This window comes from Silurus aristotelis, assembly GCF_946808225.1.
Source record: "Silurus aristotelis genome assembly, chromosome: 17".
Lineage (NCBI taxonomy): Eukaryota > Metazoa > Chordata > Actinopteri > Siluriformes > Siluridae > Silurus > Silurus aristotelis.
The window spans coordinates 12,875,122-12,897,792 of record NC_139590.1 but is presented as its reverse complement, the minus strand read 5'-3'; the positions used below and the strand labels follow the sequence as shown (position 1 = coordinate 12,897,792).

General features: G+C 36.4%; 1 long non-coding RNA gene across 1 annotated transcript in view; it reads right to left on the bottom strand.

The window, feature by feature from the left end:
• LOC310739639 overlaps nt 1-18,262 on the bottom strand; it is a 30,332-nt gene extending 12,070 nt beyond the window's left edge. The window contains exon 1 of the long non-coding RNA XR_014537443.1: nt 18,139-18,262. This is a non-coding gene — a long non-coding RNA (uncharacterized lncRNA). The remainder of the gene's footprint in view (nt 1-18,138) is intronic.
• Nucleotides 18,263-22,671: the final 4,409 nt, after the last annotated feature.

The following is a 22,671-nucleotide window of genomic DNA, read 5'->3' as shown; positions in this document are numbered from 1 at the left end:
GAACAACCACCATATAGAACACAAGCAGAGCAAAGATGATGATCAGGTGATCAGGAGTGTCTCTGTTCTGTCACGTTTACATCGCTGACTCCCTCTGTCTCATCCACGTCAGCCCCATACTTCATGTTGCCTTCTGCCTTGCTTGTTGTTAGCTTTGTAGGCTAGCGTAACATCTGTGGTGTGAGAGCCAGTGGTAGGTTGAAAAAGTCACGCAATTACAAGAAATAGGTTGATGGGCTGAAAATGGCATGCAATGAGAAGAAAAAATGTTGATCATGTCACCAAATAGATTAAAACTAAAGTAACAAATCTGGTTTAAAATATTTGTGTTAAAAATGTTAATGAGTGAAAGTAAAAAGTTGTCAGAAAAATTCATAAGTGAAGTACTTATACCAGAAAAATCAACTTGAGTACAGAAACAAAGTATTTGTACTTTATTACTTCCCACCTCTGCTTCTGACTGTAATATTTGTGTTTTGTACTTTTTGATATTGATTGCATATCTGTAATATCAGACTAAACCAAATTGTATCATCTTTCTTTCTTTCTTTCTTTCTTTCTTTCTTTCTTTCTTTCTTTCTTTCTTTCTTTCTTTCTTTCTTTCTTTCTTTCTTTCTTCCAGTGCTTTCTAGTGTATAGTTGTTTTCTTCAAAGATATAATCAACCCAGCCATAAACTTCATACCTAAAGCTTTACATATTTTACCCAGACCACATCACCATATAAAATGTAGCTTCAGCTTTAGTCAAGCAGGAAGCTGTTCTCAGAATTCACACTCAGCTCCTTTCTAACTCTTATGGGCCTTGATTGCTTTTCTGCCACTTACTCATGAGTTCATGCATGGCTGGTCGTGTTGCCGGGCAGAAAAGAAAGTGCTGCAAAGGATTCAAGTGCTTTGATCGTTACAGGTAAAAGAGAGGACACAAGGCATATAATACAGTGCTTGTGCTGGTGGCCTATTTTGTTTTTAGATTGTGTGATTGTTTTCTGTTTTACCATGATTAAATACAATGCAGGGTGAACCATGTGGTTATAACAAGCAATTTAGGATGGTGCAAACGTTTCCTGGATCATTTATTGTGACTTGTGTTTAAATGTACTATCTTTCTGTATAATGTACAATGATATCAATCCTGGACTGTTATTGCCATCTCATGTACCGTCCTATTTTCTCCTCTAGATGGCAATATAGCATGTTATTACAGTATATGCCTATAACATGTATGCATATATATTTTTTGAAGGCACACGTGATACATGTTCCTATGTGTTTATTCGCTTTTTTATTTATTTATAGAATGTTTGTTTCTACATCAAGCTACTGTTTTAGCACATACATCTAATAAACTGAAACTCGTTGCACCACATGCTGCATTCATTATCCACTAAATGTGTGTACTTAATGAACTAGAACCTCAGTATATTACACAGTGTCATTGTGTTGGGGTTATGAATCTGTATTAGTCATCAGAGGTTTGCAGATTAGGTAATATTACAACAGCCGGAGTACAGGAGAGGCAGTGTGATGTGCGACAACAGGAATGAAACATGAGATAATGCAGAAGGCTTGACCTCATTTGTCCTTGCAGTTGTTTTGGTGACGGAGAAATGTACAGGCCTCGTTAATTTACACATAATACACAGATGTTATTTTCTTAGCAGTCTAAAAGAATGGGTTTAAAGCATCCTTCTGCACACAGTACAATAGGGCTAGGCTAAAAATCTTCACTCCTACTAAAACATGCATTATTGTAGTTAGTGAATAGGTGCTGTACTGCTGTAAGGTGAATGATTGCTGAATATGATGCTTGAACTAAGAAAATGCCAAGCCACTCCTCTGTTTAGTGTGTGTGTAAATGTCTCCTGCATTTAGTCACGATGATTAATATAGGACAGACTGTAAATTGTGTTGGATATTTGATTAATTATTTCTGGTTCATTTTATGTATGTGGTTATTTTGTATGTATGTTAAAACAACCTAAAGCACACCCGCCCACTTGTTCTGAAATTGGCAGTCATCACACAAAATATGGAGACATCAAAATCTGTAAAAAAAATCTACTCCACAGCTGCTCTCTGCTCTTTTTGGAGACATGGCACAGATGGACAGTGAACTCTGCTCCACTGCTCGGTGACCTTCTTGGCCAGTGAGGGTGCATCAGCTTGTCAAATTCATGTCCCATAATTACTTATTGCTTGTAGCAGGTGGATGAAAACAGAAGGATGTGAACAGCCTAATAACTAGAATGAAGGCGAATGGAGTAGGGAGTCATTTAGTGAATGATCAACATCATAAATCATCTGCTTTGCTGATTGTAAAGTCAGGATCAATACAGCTGATACGGGAGATGGAAGACGCACCACACTATATCATAGTGACAATTTATGAACATCCATGACATTTAACTGTTTATAGTGATAAATAAATCCCATGTTTAATACCATCCATATAATGTCCACGGCTAGAAAAAAGATGTCTGTGTTTTCAATTTGTAATGTTCTTTCAGAGATAATAATATAGCACCAAGAGTAAGAGTGCTGGCTGGGGATTTAGGAAAAAAGTATTCATACCCATGCATACATTGTAGAAGTTCAATATGAGTCAATATGATAGAAACAGAAATAAAACCAAGAATTCTGTCTCATTTTTGGACCCAAACCGCCTTCATTGTCATTTAAACACATTAAAATCAGATCATGAAACGGAATCAAATTGCTAAAAAAATATCTAATATCTATCAGGATCATTGCCCTGTTCATGGTATGAAACCATTCTGACTGAGCCTAACTTTCAGCATCTCATCATAGGTAAAAAAAACAACAACCCCCTCACATACAATAGACATATATTTTTAATACCATGTCTCAACTGAATAACAAGCTTAAATGTTAAAGGTACACAAAACAGCTATCTGTGTAGTGTGTCCCACAGTGTCATTTTGTAATTTGATTGAACAATGTAACATTTATTAACTCCTAGAAATGAATCATAAAGCAATTTATGTCATGCCTGTTTATTTATGTTAATTATTGTATTTCCTATGGATCTTCTCAGGCGCTACAAAGATGTGGATGTGTCAGTACAGCAGCCATGAATAAATTAGCCTCCAGCTAATTATACCCCGACTCTATGGGGAAATTTGACTATGTATAATCTCTCAATACAGCTGTCAACAATAGGCTGTGTAACTCTAAAATCTGAACTAGAAAGAAATCAGCCCCAGCCTTTACTTCATGCATAGTTTTTCTTTTAGATTGCTGGTGGTGGTATTACTCTTGATTTCACAAATCCGCTTTACAACAAATAAGAGTCTATGCCTGTCAAAGACACTATTGAACCAGTCTTTCTTTAAAAAATAAATAAATAAATAAATAAAAAGGATAAGCTTAACTCTGATAACCCATTTGTAACAGCCAGCACTGATTGACAAACCTGGATACTATATGTAATGAGTTGTGTGATATTAGTTTTTGCTGACAGTATATTATATTTATATTTAGGATACATTAAGGATAAAATATAAAATGTATAAGGATAAGGAATTATAATGTTGTCCAACCCTTGAGCATAGACCATGTAATTTTTTCCTGTGTTTGCACTTGAGAAGATCAGTAAATATAACCCCAGACTGCACACCATGACATCTCTAATTTTGTTACGTGTGAGAGTATGTATGTGTGTGTGTTTTCTTGGGCGCTTCGTTATATTTAGACTGTACTGCCAAAAAGAGTGCAGAGACTCTTTGTAGGAATCACTGGTAGGGATCACCATCATAAGCGCTGCAGCAGATGGCTTGGTAAATTGTCCTGAATGTGCTGCACTGCCTATGAATCATCCACCAGACCCTGCTACTGCTAGATGTTCTCTTCTTTTATGTGCTGATCTCACTCTTATCTTTCCTGGCTACAGGTATTAAAACTGCAGTATTGAAAAAAAACTAGGGCACACAATGACTATAGAGTGTTAACGCTATATAAGTTGTTGTGGTCATTTTAATCTTAGGTAGAGCTATACCTTTTTATGATGTGTATGAATATGAATATGGGGACAGCATGAAGGAGGATATTTAAAGTAACTACAAAAAGGAAAGATACGAGAGACATAGCTTTTCTCATCAGTTCCTCGCTCTCTACCTTTTCTTCGATCATTGCTAAGGACTGTCAGGAGTAAGAGCAAGTGCTTTCCGCATCCCAGTTACACACAATCCCATTCAAAGTATGAGAAAACAGATCAACATTTTTGCTTCGATTTCTTGATATTAATATTGCACTTCAATGGACTCCCCGTTCACCAGAACTTAATGGAATGAAGTGTCTATGGGATTTGGTAAACAGGAGGTTTCACAGCATGAATGTGCTGGTGACAAATATGCAGCAATTATGTGATGCCAAACAGATTATATAAAAGATGTCAATTATGGATCAGAATTTCAAAAGAATGTTTCAAACACCTAGAAATTCACAGAAAACTAAGACTGTTATGAAAGCAAAGGGTGATCCTAAGAAAGGGGCTGGATCAGTGTTTTTGGTTTTTAAAAAGGAGGAGTATGAAGCTTAGTGACTGAGCAGGCAGCAGTCAAGCACAGAAAAGAGTAAAACATGAAATACAGAGAATGACTTGGCACAAAAGTCCTCTTCCGGACTTGGCAGAATAGTCAGCTTCCAGAATGAAACTGTAAATTGTGTACAGTGGTCATGCCACTGTTGGCTCAAGCCCTTAATCTTTATTTTTGGCGTGCTATAAATATAAACCTTGTACTGTACTCTTTGAAGGTTTTCTTTGATTTGGAATTCCAACTAGCTAAAATCTTCGAACCATAAAGAATCTCTATTTGTATACAGATGTCCTCTGAATGATTTGTTGTGGGAGGCTCAAGACAGCACACTGCAAAAGAACTTAGAAGCAGAAAGAAAAAAAAAAAGTAGCATACAGACATGATCTAAAAGACAAATGAAACAGGGTGGTGTCAGCTTCACAACCTGGTGTGACTCATTGCTCCTCATTCTTCAGTTAATGTGTTCTCAAGATGAAATGTTATAAATTATGTATATAAATAATGTTATGCATGCCATAACTCTTAGGACTAGAGCTCTCTCCCTCTGAAGTGCTGGGTGTCGAGATTGGAAATAATGAACTGTCAGAAGGAAGTTTTTATGATACATTTATTACCAATTATTACAGAATGCCTTCAATGATCAAATATAATAATACTGTTTTACAAGACTTACTGCATATGCAGTTTTTTTTGCCATTGGCATTGTGAAGATTAAGTTGAATTTAGAAATGAGAATTGAATGTAGGTAGAAATCACTGAATGCAGAGCATATTTATTATTTATTCATTCAACTCTGTAACCGATTTATATTGGTATGGTTCAAGGTGCATTCAGAGACTTCCCTTGTAATAGAAGGCTCAGTGTGATTCTGGACAGGACATTGGTTCAGGACATTTTTTATGTCTTTTATATTTTTATGTTTGTGCATGCCAACTGCTAACGTTCATCCAAACTTTATCATTTGATTTCCTTGGATATTAAGAGTCATTATCTTAAACTCTTGCTTGGTTGATGGAAAAAAAAAAACATCTTGCAGTGTCTATGATCTATGGGTATGAATAGTTTTCAAAAGTTTGTTGTTACAATTTATCATAAAACATTTTGACAATCTGCATGACAATCTTAGAGTTTAGTCACAATTCTAGCTCTATAACGCTGGTGAAGTTTGAGACTGTTTTGTTAGATGCCCTCAGGAACAGCTTCTGTCAAACAAAATACCTAAATAGCTTGTTGGGATGATGGTAGTGACTTATACTGTCATCACTGTTTGCTCTTGCCTTTTGCTCCAAGCAAATGTACAAATGTATGACCATGTTAGTGCTGTATTGCAACTTTGTTTTTCATGATGAGGGATAAAGTGCTTGCATGTGCACAGACTCAGTTTTGTACTCCAGGGAACCAAGCATTGGCCATAATTTACTGTATATTAAATACTTACACTTTATAATCATATTATTTATACGCAAAAATATATTGTAATGTACACTAAATGTCACATTCTATCATGAATATTACACTATTAATCTGCAAATGTGTTGCATCCACGGTTTTAATTAACCACTGAAATATAGGTACATAGTGTAGACAAAATATTAACATGCTTTGCCTCAGATATGCAGTAAGTGAATTTTGCAGGTATAACCATTAACATATACTAAGTAACATCAACATGTCAGCTAATGCTGAGAATAGAATTTCATGGATTAACCTCATATAAATCATTGAGAATTTTCAAATATTCTCCACAGTACTATCAAAAATCCCACTATGGCCCTATAAGACTTCTGTTCACTGACTCATGAGAGGATGGGGGAGAAGTAAATTTACATATAAATGACTTCCCATGTTCTTCTGGGCTGTTCATGCACGGAGTGACTGCCTTTTTGTCATTGTTGCCTGCCAATGAGGCCATAATTAGCGCAGTGAGGAACAACTCTGCTTCTTAATCAAATGACAGAGCTGTGACGTATGCTGGGTTTTTACCACTTCAGGGTGCTGTGGCACATTCATATATCTCAATCGCAGCAGAGTGCTATATAAAGCCTATGGAAATGGATTTACCACTTTTGAGCCTTGTTCACACCTTTTTCATAGCCTGAGGAGACTGTGCTGCTGCATATTCATGTTGCTCTATCCTGTGTTTTCTGAAACAGTGTTCTATGTGTGTGCATGCACTTATATACTGATTATGTGTGTGTGTGTGTGTGTGTGTGTGTGTGTGTGTGTGTGTGTGTGTGTGTGTGTGTGTGTGTGTGTGAGAAAGAAAGAGAGAGCGAGCACGAGAGAACAGTATGAGTCTAAGTTTATTTTTATAGTGTAGTGATTTCATCCCTGTTATAATTATTATGTAAGCTGGAAGGCATCCAATATCCTTCAGTGCATTATCAGTACTTTGAGAGTGTTCCTTTCACACATATGTTAGATATATGACTGCAACACTACTGTGTGTGTGTGTGTGTGTGTGTGTGTGTGTGTGTGTGTGTGTGTGTGTGTGTGTGTGTGTGTGTGTGTGTGTGTGTTTCGTCAGCAGTATGAAATGCAAGCAGAACTTGAACACAGTGTCCCCTGGCTGCATGCTGATGCTCCGGACGGGTGGTGTGGAGAAAGGCAGTGACTATTATTAGATTCTGAAGCTCTGGCCATGTTTGGTTCCTGAAGGCCTCCGGAGATCTAGTGGAAAACAATGATCCAAGCACATTATATACAAACGGGTCTGAGGATCTGGTGCAGGGCAGTTTCTGCCACACTGAAGAAACATATAAGGATCGGTGCGGTGCTCTCAACTGTTCTTCCACAAAACACAAAAATACCTACAAAACTAATTCCTGATGCTTGTTGTATTAACTTGACCATAATAATCAAGATAATGATAAGCATTTTTTTATGCTCAGTTCTTCTCTAATGGAGTGCAATGACATCACTTTGCCATCTCTAAAGGATAATCAACATGCAATTATTCAGCACTTGGCTAATAAGAACTGCAAAGCATCCTGGGACCCTTATTTAAATTGAAGCCTTCATAATGAATTTCGGTCCTGGCTCAGACATCCAGAAAACTTTCGAATATGAATAGGTATGCTTCAAATTAAGTTCTCTCAGGATACCCAAACTAATTAGTTGAATAAATTAATGAATTTCATTAGGAGATGTATGTAATATTTAACCCTCTTCTGTACCTAGTAGGTAAGCCTCCATTTCCTCTCTTTGTCCTGACAAAACAGAGGCCCAGGCACCAACGTGCATGAGGGTAACTAATTTCCAAACAAACAGCCACTGGGGGGAGTCATCTGTCCTCTGGTCTCTTCCTCCTACATTGTTCACCGGGTCAGCTGAAGGTGGCTGCCTGTTCTGTTTCTGTGTTTATCTGAGTTCACAGACAACCAAATAAAAGTGAAGGCATTGGTTTGCTCCAAGGGCAGGATCCCTGGGCAATATCCTGCGTGGCTCAGATTGGAAGGGGATAATCTTTGCTGTGAGTTATGCACTAAATTGGCACTCGACCCGCTAACCATCTGCCATGGAGAGAACTGCTCCGCATCACATTCAGTCTCGTTTTGATTTCAAAGATAGCAGCGTGAGAGGAAATGAACATGGCCCCAAAAGGACAAGCTGCTCCTTGGATAAGAATTAAAGGAATCACGTGATGACAAAATGCCATATGGGAAAATGGCAGGTTCTTCAACATGAAAATAAAACCTTGTACTCTTTGGACAAATAGCCATATCAAAGAATAAAGAGAGAGAGGATATTCTGTCCTGGCAAACACACTTATTTTCCTCTGAATAATAATAATAATAATACAAGGCCTGAGAATGCTGATTTGTGTGCTAACATTTAATGCATTTACTTTTTATTGAACATACTGATATTAAACATGTCATATTAAATCAAATGAATTTTTATATGACTTTGTGCTTGTCAAACTTTTCAACTTATACATACAAAAGAAATCTTAAAATGCTTTGTGAAGGAAGGCGCTGAAATACTGCATTGAATACAGCCTTTTCTTATAGACAAAGGATAGAATCCATTACATACCAAGTGGAGTGCCCTAGATTTTATCTTATTTCATCAAATTTTTCTGGCATAAGATGTACAACAGCCAGGAAATAAAAATGTTCACAGGGTTTTGAAATCGTAATTGAGGCAGCAATTAATGTTAACGTTAAATGAATGTGTCACATGTCACATAATCTTCTGCATCTACCACATTAATAGAATACATGTGATTATTACAGACAATAATTTTGAGATGTTTTTTTTCTGTACTGGGAGCAAAAAAAAACTGTTTAACTAGAGCTGTTAATATAAATAAATAAATGTTAATGTAAAGCATTTCAAAGAATACTTTTAGCCACTCATCAATAAAATATATTTACATTGGGTTTAAATTTATAAGTATTAGCCCTTTCAGACAAAATAATGTATGTCTTAGTGTGCTTACAAAAGTGGAACGTTGAAGACTGGAAAAAGACCAAGTAATTTTTTTTCAGTCTTCAACTACTGAGCCTGTGCCCACTGTATCTTCAGATTCCAGTTCATTGCTGACAGGAGTGAAACTCAATGAGCTGTTCTGCTGTTGTAGCCCATCTGCCTCAAAGATTAATTGTACTTTCTGAGATGATTTTCTCCTTAGTTTGGTTGTAAAGAGTTGTTATTTTAGTTACTGGCATATATCCACTCACTGGATTTATTTGTTCTTTTTTTTTTTTTTTTTTTTTTTTTTTCAACCATTTTTATCAACTCTGGAGACTATTGTGTGTGTGAAAATCCCAGAAGATTAGTAGTTTCTGAAATCCTCAAAGCAGCCCATCTAGCAGCAACAACAATGCCACAGTGCACACATTTTCCCCAATCGGTTGCTTGATGTGAACATTAGTTGGAGCTATTGATCTGTAATTGCTCGATGTTATGCATTGCGCTGCTGCCACGTGATTAGATAATTGAGTAATTGCATAAAGGAGCATATGTACAGGTGTTCCTGCAGGTGTTGAGATCAGTAATTCAGCGTTATTAGTGTATCTACAAGTGTTACAACACAGTAACACTCGTTTAAACTATGTATTGTAGTTTATATTTTACATTTTATTCTTTTTTTGAATTACTTTGTCAAAGTTTCAGCAAAAAAAAATAATAATAAGATTTTCCCTTGCTTGCTTGGAACAAGAAAATGTTTGTTCCTTGTTTGTGGTAATTACACATATGATGAAAATTCTGTGGACAGACCTTAGACTAAAATAACTATGAAGGATTCCTTTAATCCGCTTACTATTTTAAGTAGCAACTCTTACTTTATAAATTTGTTTGCAGCAAGTAGTTTATTAAAAATTGTTTACTTGAATGGCTGAAGTGCAAATACAAAGCCAAGAGGATCTAGAGCACTCAGATTAATCTCAGCCAAGCATCAAAAAATAATGAGCCATGATTATAAAACAATCTCCCTAAACAACACTCCCGAATACAGGACAACTCTGTCAGCTAAATCACGCCCCTCAAAGCACTGTCACCATGACAACAGCTCACTATGCCAGTGTCCTCAGGCAAACATTCGATTTCATTTTCTCTGATTGTCTGTCCATGTAACTGTGGGATGAGTTGGCACTTGGCAGGTGGAGTCATCAAAATGTATTCTTAAGTCATATATGTAAATACATTATAAAATATAAGAACATGGTGTTACAGTGGAACAGTGGGTAGTGTTGCACCTCACAACTCCATGGTCTCTAGTTTAATCCTAATCTTAGATTACTGTCTGTGTGGAGTTTCACATATTCAAACCCTCTGTCTATGTGGGATTCCTCTGGGCTTTCCAGTTTCCTCTTATTTTACAAAAACATGCTTGTAGGTGGATTGTCTTCTCTAAATTACTCCTCAGTGTGAATGAGTGTGAAGGTCTGTGCCTTGCAATGGACTGGCACCATGTCCCCTGTGTATTCCCGTTCCATGTCCACTGTTACAAGGAAAAGCTCTAAAGACATATAGCTCACACAAACTGCACAGATTTACTTTCGAATGCTCTTTTTTTCACATGTGAGAGACACGTGGCTAGATGGAAAATTGCTTCAGCTGTGCAGTACTTTCCTTACACCCCACTATTCTTGTCTAAAAAAACCTTAATTAAAGACACAAACAATACATATTCATTATAGCTAAAGGCATAACAATACTCAGCTTATACATTAACATGCTCTTGAAAACTTACCTTCTGTAAATTATCTACTGCAATAAACAATTTTATTTTTTAACCACGCCCCTAAGAGTTGTATTAAGATCATTTTAATCGTAAAGCAATCTTTGGTAATAATTCTTGCAGGAAATTGAAGGAATTCCAGGTTGAAGTTCTTCTTTTGATGGAAATGGAAAAAAAAAATCTGGTGTGAAGAGGTAACAGAAGTGAGGGTGAAAAAGACTTTATAGTGAAACAGAAATCTAAAGAAGCAACTGGTTTTATTAAAACAATGACTTTTATGATAACTGCTACCCGGGAAGAGCTAAAATCCTCTTGAATGTACCATCAATAGACAGAGACACCAATGCATATGCCTGCGCGCACACACACACACACACACACACACACACACACACACACACACACACACACACAATAGAAATAGGAGTACACAGGGAATTGATCCTCATTATATAACACAGGCATTGTCCTTTGTTGCACTGTCAAGGTTGAATTACTAACAACTAACTACTTTACCTCCCCTTCTTTACAGTTAATCCAATTCACATTCTATTGCCACTGTTCCCTCATAGAAACAAAGATTGACATGAAATCATTAGATATAACACCAGAACACAATAAGTTGCAGAAGAACTGAACATAGGGTGTGAGTGTGTGGAGTGTATAGAGAAATTGAGGAGAGAGGATTTGTATAGGTCACTTTGGTGAATGTCCGCATTATGCTACAGGTTTAAACATTTCAGGGACATTATCTCGTTGCCATTGTGGAACAGTGCACTTAAACAGAAATGCATCTTTTATTTAATAAGCAAAAAAAGAAAAAAAAAGACACAAGGGACAATCTGGACATTAGTGATTGATTTTTCTATGCAGCGTGAAATAAATATTGCATATGTAAGGCTTTATTTGCCAAAAAATAGGTCCCACCTCCCCCCCCCCCCCCCCCTCTCTCTCTGTGACTTTCTTTTCTGTCCATTGTAATCCTGTTCAGATATGTCGACACATTGACAAAGCCCAGTTGTTTTCTCTGAGCTTAGGGCAGCCTGCCTGTGGGGCCTCTAACCCTGACCTCACCCATTTTCTAGCAACAGATCCCATCCGCTCAGCTACACACACACACACACACACACACACACACACACACACACACACACACACACACACACACACACACACACACACACACACACACATATACCCACAAAATACTACTGTCACCACCAACGCAGCACATGCTAGCAAAAAAGCAACCAATCACTGAGCATATGTGAGGGGGCTTATGTGCCCAGCAAGGCTAGGGCTTTTATGCTCGGCCTTCCAGAACAGGCTGCCTTTCATTTCACTTGGGTTTTGTTAAAGAGCCTACATATCAGACATTCTGAATTTAGCATTGTCTGCCCACTGTGCTCTCGTTCACATGGAAATTAGAACTCTTTTATGCGGTATACGGAGGTAACCGTGGCATTGACGTTGGCTGCTTTAGTGTGTCTTGGTTCAATTCAAAATTAATTCTATATTTAACTGTAGGGGAAAGTGCTGTGCAGAAGAGAGCATGTTCCCAGTGGGACTTTAGATTTCCACCGCTGCAAATTCAGGTTGTGTGCTTGTGTCTCCGCAGGGAATGCAATGGAAGGTTTTCATCTTAGAAAATAACAAAAGCACAATGGAAAGTGCTTACTTTAACGTGTGAGACAGAAAACCATGTTGTTTTTCTTTCTTTGAACTAGTTGAGAGCCAAACCACTAAACATAAGAACACTGTACGGTCGAGTTAAATTATTTCAGTTCCTCATCTATACTTGTATTCACAAAACAGCCACCTACAATTACCATCTTTTTTTTTTCTTCTTTTTTTTTACTTAAATTTAAGGCTGAATTTAAAAACTTGCTCAACTACAATTTTTTTTATGAAAACTGTATTTTTTGGCATTTAACATAAAAGAATAGGCGTATAATACCATTTATAATACAATAAATTACAAGTTGAATTTGTGAGCTCTTATTACAATTTTCTCGGTTGTATCAGGCATAAAATTACACTTTAAACTGCAGTTATAAAAAAAGAGCTATATACAATGAATTCCAAACTACCCATAATGAAACAATGTTTCTTTTCTATTACAAACCTTACTCCTAATGCATCGTGTTGTGCACAGTAAATAATTAACACAAAAAAGACAACGAAATGTCTATAATACTTATTGAATGTATTATAATAAATGAATGTGACTTGAATAAAAAAATGTAACCAAAATGCCTTTTAATAGAATAAAAACAAATGTTGAATTGTCTTTTTTTCCTAACATGGTAATGCTCACAAACAGTAAATCCATGCAGTTCCTTTTGCGCCTGGTTTGTTTTGAGGCTCCTGAGTTGTTTTGAGGATACATATAATTTGCTCCCCCGAGGAGGAGTCTGCATTAGTCACTTTGCCAATTAAAGCAATAAAAACAAAAGTAGTACGATGGAAAAAAGTCAGGGAAGTGGGGGCGTACTGCTTGCTTTAACTTGATAGAAAGCTATGCAGGCAGGAGGAGTCTCATTCAACATTCCCATTTTCTTAAATTGTATAGTCACAAGATTTTGTGTGGTTGATCAAGTGAACAAACAGTGACCCATAATTTGCAAAGATTAGTTTATGTGACATTCCAAGAAAATTAACTTACTAATCTTACAAGAGCAGTCAGCAGGTCAAGACTTACTTTCATCATTCTCCTAACCTCCTAAGAACCATATTCAGAGTTGCCAACAAAAATTCAAATTTCATGTCAGTCTTTAAGTCCTCAGAGATATGTTGTGCAGCTGTTGATTTTTGAAACATTTTTGCAGATATAAAATTAAGATTGTGCAAATCAACTGCATGGAGTTCCAAAGTTGCCAGAATTCTTGGAAATATATGTATCTAAAGCAGGGGTTTTAATAGTCTATTAAAGAAAAACAAAGCACTTACCCAATTCATAAATGCACGTACCTGAAAAAAAAAAGAACAAAAATGTTTTTATTTATTAATTTTTCTCATTTATTTTTATTGTGTTGCATGTGCAGTTCTGCTGCACATTGAATATGGCCCTAAACACATTATTAAATTAATTGCTGTTTTATTAATTATAGCTATTGAAAAAATACATAAAGAAGCAAGTGGCTGTGTTGGTGGTAAACATACGTGGATAATATGCTGGAGGTTTTAAGGATTAAAGCTACAAATGCAAACAGCAATATTCCTACGTTCAAGAAAATGTAAGAAACCTAAGAAAGTCAAATGTATATGTAATTTTGATCTACACAAATTTAATGGTGATGACAATATATTATTTAACCTAAAAAGCTATTATACTGAATCTGTATCACTGACAATTAATAAAAGGTATATTATACATTTAAAAAAGGTTATACCAGACAGACCTTGGCATGTAACACCTTACAGAGATTGTAAAGCCAAAAGCAATGCATACAATATGTAATAAGTCCTTTTCATGTATATAAATCATAAATCATTTATATAAAGCAGCTGCATATTTATATTTGAGCTATTTTTCTCACAATGTCTTATTCTCTTTATGAGTCATCAGTCCACAGTCTTTGTAAAATCTGTGCTGCTTTTCTGTGTAAGTTGAAAAGTGTGCACAAGTGTGAGCTGACCCTGTAGATCAGTGTCTCCTCAGCACAAATGCAACCAAGCCCACCGCAGGCTCTACTATAATCATAGTGTCAAGCTAAGCAGAGTGAAAGCTCAGGAAACAGTGGAAGGGCACAGTGCAGTCCATTCAGTGGAGAGAGGAGGCCGGGCCCGGCCAGAAAAGCTCAGATTACAAGTCACATAAAGGTAAACTTGTATCAGCAGGGACAAGGGCAACCTCGTGTTGTATACAAGGTCCGGCTGTTTGTGTGAGTCGAAAGTGTGAGAAGGAGAAATCATGAGCAGTTGCTTCATGCCAAGTGGCAGAGGTAGAGAGACAATATTTGTCTGTGTATAACTATGTACGATAAGACAGCTGTCAGAAATGAGATGTCTATACATCCTAGTTATGCAAGTTGAGCTGCAGAGAGAAAGAGTAGGGAGAGGCAAAGAGCACTGTGTGTTTTCGGCAGCCTATGAGTCAGCTGAAATATGCACTCTTGTATAGCACAGTGTTATCTCAGACCTTGCAGAGAACAGCCCTAGCACAGCAGGTCTGTAGAGGGATTTGGATTTTTTTTTTTTTGTGGAATCCATTCATTGTGTTCAGCATTTATTAACACAAAAAAAATACAAACTATAGGAATCACAGGTGCCACACACATCTGTTGCCACACATTCAGCAGGATCTCTTTATCCTGGGTCACTCTGTCACAGCACTGCATATGCACCATATGCTAACCTTTGTTAGTGCTCAACATGTCAGACATCTTCCTCAGCCCTCAGGAAAAGCCCCTTCATTCTCCATTCTTTGACACATGAGTCCATTCCTGTACTGGTTGAATATGAGGACAATGTATTATTCAAGTGCAAGGGTTTTTTTTTTTTTTTTACTCAAGGTCAAATGTCAAATTTCACATGAGTAATAGCAGGTTTTTTAAAGTAAATATATGCATGTTTTTACAAAAGAATCTAGCTCACTGCCACATTTCTGCAATTTTATTTGCTTTTAGCCCATTTTAATTAACTTTAGGTATTTTATTTAATTTTACCAAAACTTATTGTTTAAATACACTATATGACCAGAAGTTTGTGGACAACTGATATGCACACCCATATGTGTTTTTCTTTGTTTCTTTTCTTTTTTTTTTACATTCAACTCCAGATTTAGCACCCTCTCTGCAGCCATAATCCTCCACTCTTATGGGAAGGCTTTTTACTAGATTTTGGTGTGTGACTGTGGGATTTGCTCATTCGGCTACAAGAGTATTACTGAGATCAGGCACTGACAAGGAGGCCTGGAGTGCAGCTGGCTTCACTGTTCATCCCAAATTTGCTAATTGGAGCTAAGGTCAGGGCTATGTGCAGAATACTTGAGTTCTTCAAATCCAACCAAAAGCAAAATATGTCTCCATGGATCTCTCATACACAGATACACTGATAAGTTGTAACTGATTTGTGCCTTTTAATTCCAGTGAAGAAAAACTAAAAATGCTACAGCTTAAAAAGATAGTCTATACAATTGGGATGGTCAGGTGTCTAAAATCCTTTGTGCTCATAAAGTATATACACTAATAAATGTCTAAGATGACACAGGTACAGATGACCCAGGTGCTAATTTTAATTTTGTAAGATTCCTTAACAAGTAGAAATCTAGGAACTTCCATCTCTACAAGAATTAATGACACAGAATCAGAGCATGATTTTTAAACAATTTTCACTAGATTGTGTCTTCAAAAAGAGTTTTACAAAAAGAACTTTTGACTTCCCCAACAGCTGCCCTTAAACTTCCCTTATGTGAGTCTGAGTTTTTGTGTGCAGTTGAAACATGATGAAATCGTAAAAATATTGCATGGATAAAGATTTGGTAGGAAAATAATTTCTTAGTTACTCAAGCCAATTGTACATAAACATGAAACATAACCCAGACTCCCAGAATGCCTTAATGTATAAAGCTTTCCTTCCTGTTTAAACATCTATTGCACAGGTTTTTTTTTTTATCAGCAAGAGTGATGAGAAAAGAAATACAAAGAGAGACTGCATTGCCTAATGAAGAAATCGGAATTAAGTGTGGAAATTTCCTTGGCCCTTCACAAGTAGTGAAAAGTGCAGCAATAAAAGCAATGAAGAAAAGGAGGAAGGAAGTGGATTGAAATGAAGCAGCACAAAGCAAGTCCTTTAGTTCTTTCAGGTTTGATTGAATAGAAACCTTTGTCTTTTGCTTTGAGTAATAGAACCACTTTAATGTGTTCTGTTTTCCTGACACGCACATACATACGCACACACATACACAAATTTACGTATATAAAAGGAAGTCTGAAAACTCTTGTAAAAATGCTTTTTTTTTTTTACATTTATCTCTAATTGAATACAATTTCTTTAGCCATAAATTATATTATTGACAAGTTAAGTAAAGTGTACAGTATTTAAAATATTTGCATGTTTTTATTTTTTTATTTAGTACATTATTCTTTTTTGCTTTAATGATACTGTGTACTCAAAATGTTACATATGAGACAAAATTGTATCTTTTGTACAAAGCAGTTAGCACATCAATATCGTCTACAAATGTTGTAGAATTTGTTATGTAAAATATTAAATATATTTAATGTTTACTTTCTTTGTTATTTAAAAATTCCAAAGATTACTAAATTTTTTATTTCTGATTTTCACTGCGGTGTCAAACATTTGGACCCCACTGTATATGTATATTTGAATACAAACAGTACATTGTTGTATATGAACATATAAACAATATTCACACACACACACACACACACACACACACACACACACACACACACACACACACACACACACACACACACACACACACACACACACACACGTATGCATGCAGACACAAATAGAGATTCACAAACTGTGGGCGTCCTCTGGCTTTGTAGGACACTGCTGTGATTTGCGGTTCCCTGAAGTGTTTTTGGCTACGAGTACAGGCAGGGGAGATAAAGGGGAAACAGTACGTCCAAGACTATTTATACACAAACAGACTCTATTTGACTCCTGAAGTTGGAGAGAAACAATTATTGTTTGCGGATTTGCAAGTGGGTCAGAGATCAAGCTCTGTACAAGGCCAAACCAAACACCTGCCTTTACACCAGTATCTAAAGTTCAACCATAAGCAGCTGTAACTTGGGACAATGATCAAGGTATGCTAAGCCTTGAGACAAAGACATTGTCATGAACTGTTTTTGCATGGCCAGACCGGCTTCTTCATCACAATGCATTTTTATGGTGCTTCTTGTTGTTGTTGCACATTTAATAATGCAGGAGGCCCTGGTTTGCAATTTTGGTAGCTGATCCCCTGCAGGCAGTAAAAGGAGGGTGAAATTTTTATATTTCAGCTTTGGCACTAAGCAGTGGACTGATTCTATTCCAATTATACTTTCAATTTCAAACACCTAGTAGAAACCATCTAGTAAATTTAAATCTGCTCTGAAATTCAAGTTCACAGACTTTCTATGAGTAACTTAAGAAATGAGCACATTTGCTTTAAGGTGGGGTTTATTTTCACTTAAGTGACTGCCATTTTTTGTCACCTCAAATATTAAAATATTAAATATTCAGTACTTATTATTCATTTATTAAAAAACTACTATAAATACAACTTTTTTCCCCAAGAAAGTTGCGATAAGCACATTTTTATTTTGGGCCTGAACACTCCTCAGGGCTATGACTCTCTCTTCGGTGACAAAAGAAACACCAGCTCTGTATCATGACTGTGATATTTTATTTATTATGAAAATATGACCTACCTTCAGCTTCTAGCGTTATTCCAGATGAACCACTGGACCACTCTGTAAACCTGCTATTACCCAGAGACTATTCAAAATAAAGAGTGTCTATTTGGGCCTGGGTGAAAATAGCATTGGACACAGTACAGCTATTTGTATCCTTATGCACACACACACACACACACACACACACACACACACACACACACACACACACACACACACACACACACACACACACACACACACACACACACACACACACACACACACACACACAGAAAAACAACACACACAACTTTGATCCCCCTCAGCCTGTATTTTACTGTTTTACATTTACTTACATTACTCCATTTTACTTAACAGTAGTTTATGCTTAGCATAAATGTAAAGATTTAGAAATCTAATTCAATCTATTATGCTTCGTATAACAGTTTTTGCTACGTAAACACAGCACTGCACTGTTATTTAGCTTAATAGATTGCATACTTCTCAAGCAATCTCAAGCCAAATCAACTAGCTTTATTGTCATTTCACCCATAATCACTTTGGTACAGTACACAACAAAAATGAAATAATATTCCCTACCAAATTGCTACTGAAGACAAGATATGGTTACACAAGTTACATGAGATAACAAATAACTAAGAAAGACATAAGAAGACACAGAAGGTGCAAATGTCCAAAATGTGTAGAACCATTAAAACACAGTATAATTCCCAAAAAAAAATAAACACACAAAAAAAACCCCAGAATGATAGAACAATAAAACAAAAACATTTTACAAAGTATTACAGTGCAGCTGTAATTACAATTAGCTAAACAACAGAACTAATGTACAATAAAGTGCAAATGCCTTATAATAATAATTATATATTCAAATACAGTCTATATTTGATGTTAGAAATAAGCCAAAGTCCAACCTCTCTAACATTAGGATATAAAAGCACTTTGTGCAGTTAGCAAACCTTTTTAGTGTGTAAATGAAAATATGAGCTTTCAAGGAAGCTACACTTGTTGCACACACTTTAACCCATTCCAAATATAGTTATGTAACCCAATAATATTGGTAATTAGTTAAAGTGGGTGTGACAAGTGTACATTTCTATTGCTTACTTAAGTGCAAGCATCTGCCATAACATATAAGAAAATATAGGAATAATAATGTAGAATATTAGAATGTATCCAGGTTAAAGCAATGGGGCAAGAAGAAGAACATTATCTAATACAAAATAGCAGTTTGTGTTTGGTCAATATTTGAAACATTAAAATACTTTTTTCACCTTCAGTAGTAAGAAGTAATGTTGTAGAATATACAGAAGGTGGTCTTATAAGTAACTTTTAAGGATGTCTTCAAAAATCCCTTCTAATCATGTCAGTTTTTAGGCACTATATCAGAAAACATTAATGAATCCATTTCAGAAGGTTATTTCAGTACCTGTTTCAGAGTATGTTACCCAACCCTGACCATAGTAAATATTTAAACTTTCATATTGGATAAACATTTTTTAGTGAATGACATCTCTTAATGCATATAAAAAGGAGCAGAAATGCAAAGGACAGACACCCTGTCATAAATTAACAAGCTGAACTTTTAACTGCAGGGCAAACACATTTAAACTCTACAACTGCACTATCGCCCAAACTTTCCAGCACCAACATACATAAAGATGTCCTGAAGCATGAAAGGTAGCTTTAACTAGCATGGCGGAGGTGGCATAGAAATGAGTTTCTCCATGTCCTACAGCCAAACAGTGTGTGTGTGTGTGTGTGTGTGTGTGTGTGTGTGTGTGTGTGTGTGTGTGTGTGTGTGTGTGTGTGTGTGTGTGTGTGTGTGTGTGTGTGCGTGCGCTGGACGCTGCAGCCTTCTGTGACACGAGAGCCCTTCAACATTCCACCCCACGCTTACATGTTGCCAGGAAACAAAGTGTGTGTTTGTGCACGTGGGAGGATGAGAAAGAGGGAGGTGAGAGAAAGAAAGATGGGGCGGTTATGGTGGAATGTTTCAAATAATGTCTGATTGTGCCGTTCTGAGAAAGTCAAGGCCACTAACTGAAAGGGTGCAGTGAATCTTTGCACAAGATGAAAGAGGTAAAAAGGAAAACAGTAGGCACAGGTGGAATGAGTTAATTTATTCTCAACTTATCTTTGTAAACTCCAGAAGCTCCAGAGGCAACCCATGGTAGATGAGCCTGGCTATTCACATTCACATTCTGAATAATAAATACATGCATGTTAGCCTTATCAGGCTTGTAACAGTGGTGAAGGAATGATGTAAGAAGTAGATGCAATTTACTCTATTGAATTTAGTATTGAATTTTTGTTGCTCCGCTTCAGTACACTGAATTTTAAAATGAGTGGCTATGAAGCAAATCATTTTTTTTTCCCCCACACAGAATAGGGAATTCTTTGGGGTTTTTTATAGTAATTTCAGGGGATTATTTCTTGGCCTATTACTAACCTGAAAATTTAGAAAGATTGGATAAATCTCCTAGATATATAACCAGATATTCACACCGTTTGTTTTGTAAAAGTTAATACTTCGCATCAACAACTAGATACATTTTAAATGAATAATAAAGCATTTTATATTCATACTTCAGTATAATTTTATCCTTTAATATGAGCAAAGAATTTTACTTTTACTTTTATTTGGGCACCTCAAGATTATTATAAATGGCCATCTAATTACCTATATTTTAAAAGTAGTATTTTTTTTTTTTTTTGACCACTTCCTCTCTACTATAGTCTCTAGTATAATCCTTTTTATACTGTCTATCTGTTATACTGTTATCTAGAGAGAACCGTGTACATGGTGTTTCAATGTCTTCTGTTAACCAGCATGCTCTGATGTGATCAGATAACTTACACTGCTAGCTTTTTTTCCCCGTTTTTTGTCTTCAACTGTGCCCCCTAAAAAGATTCAAAGCTGTAATTAGTGTCATTGACTTCCTATTTTGCAGAACCAAATGACAACCTCTCTAAAGCCTCCTCATTAATGTCAGTGTGTGGACCCAGCATTGCTATGTCAACTGCTGTGATCAAAGAAAAGAAATTTGAAAGACAAGGCATTTATAGGTCTTTCAAACAGTAGAAAGAGAAGCATTAATTTAGTTTCATTTTTTCCCAAGGAGAACAACAGAAAATAAAACTGTTCCTAAATTGAGGACAGAAAACAGGTTGTAGAAAACCAGCAATCTTGTCACTTTGAGGAAACCCAATTTAATTGTTTTCTTTCTGTCTCTTGGGGTTACTGCAGGATGCTGAGTTTCAAATCAGAGAAATTCCCCTTAAGGGACATATGATTTTTATAAATGTTTTGGTGGTAGCAATCTGTCCAGACTGTCTAATTCAAAAGCAACTCTAAGAATGCAGCGTGGACTGTTTCATATTTCCTGCTTTCTCGATTTTCAGTTAACAGCTTATATTCATTTTTTTGTGAATTCTTTTTCGGCATGTCATACTGGTTAGGTTCACGGTGGATACAAGAATCAACATGGATGGAACACAGGACCATCATAAAAGACAATCACATCTAAGGGCAATCCACACCCTCCAGCAAGAGTTAGAATGCTGAAGAACCGAGAGGAAACCCAGGAATTTTTGGAGGAAATGGGGAAAACAAGCAGATCAGGAGGGCTCATGGAGTGTTTTTGTTATCCCTTATGTCTGTGTTACCTTCTGGCTCTCCCTTTTAGGTATGCTGCCATAGCTAGTCTTGCTGAAGTCTACTTACAATCTGATTTTACTGTAGTGTACCTTTATGTTACAATAAGGATACTTAGTAATGCTTGTTTGTCTCTCCCTGTTGCTCCTTTCTCTCTGGAGCTCAACATGCTTCTGAGGTACCAGACAGCAATCCTGTCTCAATCTTCTTACTGCATCTGCCTGATCCGTCTCAACATCCTTCCTATGAATGTTTTCTTCCATTAAACTTGTTCCATATGAACAGCCTAAAGATCCATATAGAGCAACTCGAGAACTATGCAGATGGATTTAGACAGCAATTAGTATAAACAGTCTGCAAAATTGGCAGTTGGTATGAACATTTCATTGAACAGCACACCTCAACAATGATAACGCTATATATTGTGGGAAAATATGTAGTATTGCAGACAATTATTTCACAAATGGTAAAGACTCACCTTTTGTTTTCAGTGTCCCTTTTATTTTACCTGATGTAAAGAAAATGAACTTTATATGGCTAAAATTGGGTCTCCTTAACGTGCATTTAAACATTTCCTTCAGATGTTAGCATGCACAGGGGACAAGCTAATCAGGTTTTTGTTATGCCTTAAAATATTAAGTTAGAGGGCCAGTTTTTACCAGTAACAGTGTATCTGCTCAGCTGCCTGTCCTGGTTTTCAGAATCAGGTCAGTAATGATTACAATGGAAATGAGAATATGATTGATTGAGTTAACATTTGTTTTAAATAAGTTACATATGTTATTCTGTTAATAATATAGCCTTGTGTAGAAGAGATGTGTAGAAGTTTGCACAATCCAGCATAAAATAAAATAAATTATCGATTTCCCCCAATTCATGTCAGCAGT